Consider the following 6000-nt stretch of genomic DNA (forward strand, 5'->3'; position numbering starts at 1 on the left):
CGGGCGCCTCTGCTCTCTCGAGTCCGGCGGTGCGGGTGGAGGGTCGCCTAGGAGCTGCCCGCTGCACCACCGCTCCGACAGCTGACGGCCATGTTTCTGTTCCCTTTTCTTTTTTTTCTCCCCCTCCTTCCGCCCCTTTCCACAGAACAGCACTTTCCTTTTACCCCTCCCTCTCCCTTTCCTACTGCGGGGGCGGGTGGAAAAGGACGTGGGGGAGGGGGAGGGAGAGGGAGGTCGCGGGGGCGGGGCACAGCTGGAGCCCCGCCCCCAGGGAGGGCTGTACCCGCGCGGCCGCTCTTCCCCTCCCCCCACCTCCCGCGGCGACCACCGTGGGACGCGAGGTCCCCGCCCTACCCAGTTGGAGCCCCTCTTCCGCGTCCGCTCCCCCGGCCCCCGGCTGAAACCCAGCTGGAAGGAGAAAGCCGTGAGCGCTGCTTTGCACCCCGACTTGCAGGGCGCAGACTCTATGTGTGGTGTAGGTTTATTGCCTTGGCCTCAGGCAGGTGGCGGCTGCTCCTCTCTGCTTTATGAAAGACGGGGACAGTGATGCTGAGTCCCTCAAAGTCTTTGAGGTGAATGCCGAGCCGGATACAGGTCTGTGGAAGAGAAGTTTTGTTCCCACGGTGGGAGTTGGAATTTCCAGGCAGGACGGGGGCGCCTCTGAGGCTGGAGAGAGACCCGCGGGACTGGGGCTTCCCGAAGTCCTTTCAGTCCTTCCTTGGCTGCGCTCGGTGTCGCTGCCTCTGCCGGGAGGTCGGGATGCGGACTCCGAACGTAGACATCGCTTAAATCCTCTCCTTCCTCCTAAGTGTAGGCTCCTTATCTACACGTATGCATAAAAAAGTCTTTTCGCCTTCATGCAAATTTTGCAAAATATTTTTGACAAACGTTTGGAAGTTGTAAAAGAAAAAGTAACAACTAGTTTGAAACAGGACATTTTTTATCTCCTGGGAAAAAAAATAAAAATTAATGGCGAATGATTTCGTAGATTTCATGGCAAGTCAAAATTAGAACAGGTAATAATTGGGTATCTCTGGTGAATATTCGAATATATAATGATCATTTTCTTGGGAATTACTCTCTTGATTCTACCTGCACTTTTGCCGGAAAGTTTAAGATTACACCTCAGTCGGGACGCCTGGGTGGCTCAGGTCATGATCCCAGCGTCCTGGGATCGAGTCCCACATCGGGCTCCTTGCTCGCCGGGGAGCCTGCTTCTCCCTCTGCCTCTGCCTGCCATTCTGTCTGCCTGTGCTTGTTCTCTCCCTCTCTCTCTCTCTCTGATAAATAAATAAAATCTTTAAAAAAAAAAAAAAAAGATTACACCTCAGTCATGAGCGCTCTGTTGTCGGTTTACTTCTGAAGTTTATTGCATATACAGATAGTTTGAACTTTGTAGCCAATAGCAGAAACTATTTTCCTAACTACCTTAGCAGACGGAATTGATTTTGTAGAAATGCACAGCAATGGATGTAAGTTTTATTTAGTAATAGTCTGGAGTCAGTTTAAGCACAGTGCAAAACCAATCTTTGACAATCGGGGCATAGTTTTTCAAGGAACTAATGCTCAGAAATTTAGCTCGAGGACTTCTTGTCCTTCCTTTCTCGAGGCACATTAATTAATAGTTAAGAAAGATTTAATATAGACAAGATGTCTTAATCGATAAATTTTGTTAACTTTGGGAGTTTTTTCTTCTTGGTTTTTTGCAACCATAGAAATGAAAAATGGAAGAAGCCAATGTATCTCTTCCATTTGATTGACAGATTTTTCTCAATTTGCAAGGTGGGATTTAGGGATTTCTTTAATTTTTTTTCACCATTTTAATTGCCCTAATGGTTTCCCATAGATTTTTCTTTGTCATTGTCTACCTAAAGTTTCATGAAATGACCTTGTGTATTTGGGGCCTAATTTTCTTATCTTGGTAGCTGCTCTTAGGCCTGAAAGTCCTTGATTCAGTAACCTCAACTGCAATCTTATGTGCTTAGCACTGAAATAAGTTCATTTTCATTTTTTTTTAAAAGATTTTATTTATTTATTTGACAGAGAGAAATCACAAGTAGATGGAGAGGCAGGCAGAGAGAGAGAGGGAAGCAGGCTCTCCGCTGAGCGGAGAGCCCGATGCGGGACTCGATCCCAGGACTCTGAGATCATGACCTGAGCCGAAGGCAGCGGCTTAACCCACTGAGCCACCCAGGTGCCCCAAGTTCATTTTCATTTTTAACATGTAAATATTTGAGTCTAAAACATGGGATAGGAGCGGAAGAGCCCAATAACGACATAATTGTTATAATCCTTATAGTATCAGTTTCAATTGAGCCTTTCTAGCTGCAAGAATGCATAGAAGAAACATCCAGTCTGTTGAAGAAGGGAATACACTGTGATTGGGCATGGTCACTGCAGATTTCTGTGGATCAGCAATGCAAAAGAGTTGAATGAAAATTCTGAAATTTTCCTTAAAATAAGGGTATTTGTGGTTGCCATCTTCAGTGCTGAAACATCCCAAATTATTTTCCACTTCCTATTTGTTCCCTCAAAAAACTAAAAATTGGTTTTCGCAGGAATATTCAAAGACCTTTATATCTCTTTATTTCTTTTGAACTATTTGATCTGTTTTATTCAACTCCATGTTTAACAGAAGCATTATAAATCTACCAGTTTAATCTGATTATGGTAATTTATTATTTTTATAATTTATTTTATTTTATTTTTAAGTATCTCTATACTCAATGTGGAACTCAAACCCACAACCCCGAGATCAAGAGTCACATGCTCTTTGGGCTGAGCCAGCCGGGCACCCCTATTTTTGTAATTTCTTAATGTCTGAATTCCATGCTAAAATGCAAGCCCTTGAGAGCAAGGTTCACATTGTCACATGTGTATTCATATGTCACATTCTCTTTCAGATTCAGAATAACCAATATATGTAGACTTTCAAAAAAATATTTGATGAATGACGGAAATAAATCATGGTTCCCTCAGTTTCTTCCACTCCATCCTCAGGCAAGTTAGTTAATTTTCCTTGTGTGTAAAATGGGTAAAATTATATTCATAAGAAATGAGATCATTTATTAATTTACCATAAGCTATAATATCCAACAGACTAGTCCAGTAATGAATATTTAGCCCATGTGATAGATAAGCATTCACTGCAGCTTGCAGTGACCCCTGCTTCCTGATTTATGCCCTAGTGTAATCTTCCACTAGGTGTGGGGTGAGCTTACTGACTAGCTTCTAACACACAGACTCCATCAGAAATGATGAGGTATCTCTAACAAGACCAGGCTATTAAAAAAGCTTCGCCCTTGGATACTTTCTCTCTCGTCCTGCTGGATTGCTTACTCTGGGGGAATCAGCTACCATGTCATCAGGCAGCCCTGTGAATGACTTCAGAATTGTATCCTTGCCAAGTTGAGCCTGGAGATGACTAGCCACAGCCAACCCCTCTATTTCTGCCACCTGACAGATCCTGAGCCCCAGTCACCCAAATAAGATGCTCTTGCATTCTTTACTCAAGGCAACTATCAGATAAAAAATGTTTTCCTGGGTGCTTGGGTGGCTCAGTGCGTTGGGCCTCTGCCTTCAGCTCAGGTCATGATCTCAGGGTCCTGGGATGGAGTCCCTCATTGGGCTCTCTGCTCAGTGGGGAGCCTGCTTCCTCCTCTCTCTCTCTACCTGCCTCTCTGCCTACTTGTGATCTCTCTCTGTCAAATAAATAAATAAAAATCTTAAAAACTATATATATTTTTTATTTTATTTTTTTTAAGATTTTATTTATTTATTTGACAGACAGATCACAAGTAGGCAGAGAGGCAGACAGAGAGAGAGAGGAGGAAGCAGGCTCCCCACTGAGCAGAGAGCCCGATGCGGGGCTCGATCCCAGGACCCTGAGATCATGACCCGAGCTGAAGGCAGAGGCTTTAACCCACTGAGCCACCCAGGCGCCCCAAAACTATATATATTTTTTAAAAAATGTTTTCTTATTTCCAGCTGCAAAATTGGGGGGAGAGGGGGTAACTTGTTACATAGAAAAAATAATTAATGCATCAGAGTAAAACCCAGAAGATAGCAACTGTTCATTAATGATAGCTCTTCCTTGAGTATAACAGGGTTTAGCGTGTGATTCTTAGCATCCTAGCACGCTAAATTTAATGATTGTGGTTACAATTGCAGTAAGAGAAGGTATCCAGGAAAAGTGGAAAGTCTGACTTCTGATCTGTTACTTATAAACTATCTTTGCTCCATAAGAGTCCATTAAAATGTATTTCATACACTATCTATGATTTGCTTCAAAATCATGCAATGGAGGGCGCCTGGGTGGCTCAGTGGGTTAAGCCGCTGCCTTCGGCTCAGGTCATGATCTCAGGCTCCTGGGATCGAGTCCCACGTCAGGCTCTCTGCTCAGCAGGGAGCCTGCTTCCTCCTCTCTCTCTCTCTGCCTACTTGTAATCTCTCTCTGTCAAATAAATAAATAAAATCTTTTAAAAAAAAAATCATGCAATGGAAGTAGGACGGTGAATAAGTAGGATTTTAGGTAAAACAAAACGGGATGTATGTTGAAGTGGAGTGAGTGCTACTGGGGGGTTCTTTGTGTTCTCTAATATGGCTTTTAAAAATTTTTCATAATAAAAAATGTGGTTTTAAGTATTTCATGGAATCGTGAGTTTGGAGTAAAGGGGAAATTTAGAGATCATCTATCCTAATTAACTCATTTGATAGATGGGGAAATTAAGGCCCAGCCAAGTTTTTTGATGTACCTAGAGTCTCCCAGTCTCAGCTTTGATGATTTCATAGTTGAGTATGGAGGAGAAACTGCTAAATTCTTAGCTCTTCCCCCCACCCCCGTCAGAATAACCGAACTCTGGGTACCCTAGGATACCCCCCACAGCGTGAAAATCTGAGCCTGATCTCCACTTTCAAGTGTATAATCTACACGTCCCACACTGGCAAGTTATGTGGTTCCAGCCCCTCACTCATCAATTTTTGAAAACATAGCATTTGAAGGCCTGGTGACTCATGCCTGCAGGCACTGTGTTATTCTTCCATAAAAGAGTTTGAAGTAAGAATGACATCAACAAACACGAGATCTGCATTATTCATATATTTCAACCAGCCAGTGTGTCCTACTCTCCACAGGGACCATTAGCATACTCTCTCAGTGCTCCACTCCAGTGTCTTATCTGGCTGTGGACTGACTCTGTCTCAGCATTATCAGAACGGCCTCATCGAGAGTCTTTTTTGGAGTTACTCACATGTTCTTTATCCAACACTCTTTACTAGGCCTAGAGGCCAAACACAGCTGGCCTAGCAGTGGGAGGACTGACACATGGCTCTTGGCCTTGAATCAAGGTAGAGTAAATGATCCTGAGAAAAAATCACAAAGAAGAGTAGGGATTAGCAAAGGGAGAAAAAGTAATGGGTAGAGGGGTTGACAGGAAGACAGTCTGTATGAAAATCTGAGACACAAGACCTCTTTTCTTTCATTTCTCACATTGTAGCAAAGTGTCCTCTTTCATTTCTCACATCAGAGCAAAGTGTCCTCACCACAGATCAAGAAATACATGTTTTCTAGGGGCACCTAAGTCATGCAGTCAGTTAAGTGTCTACCTCAGGTCATGATCTCAGGGTCTTGAGATCAAAGCCCTATCTGGGGCTCCAATATCAGTGTGGAGTCTGATTGAGTCTGCCCCTCCTGCTTATGTGCTCTCTCTCTCTCTCAAATATTTTTTAAAAGAGAAATATATATATTCTCTATTTCAAAGATCATTTTTTAAATTGTATTAAGAAATCAAAAACAATAAAATAGAAGCATCAGCAAAAATAATAGTATAATAAACTCTTCCTGTGTTTCTCACCCAGCTTCAACTCATAGTTAATCTTGGTTTCATGAATCACCTTCCCCACTCCCCTCCCTACCCCAAGTATTTTGAAACAAATACTTGACATTTCATTTCATCTGTAAAAACTTCAGCATGTGGTTCTGAAAGATCCAGACTTTTTTTA

The sequence above is a fragment of the Mustela lutreola genome, chromosome 12, assembly GCF_030435805.1.
Source record: "Mustela lutreola isolate mMusLut2 chromosome 12, mMusLut2.pri, whole genome shotgun sequence".
Taxonomy (NCBI): Eukaryota; Metazoa; Chordata; class Mammalia; order Carnivora; family Mustelidae; genus Mustela; species Mustela lutreola.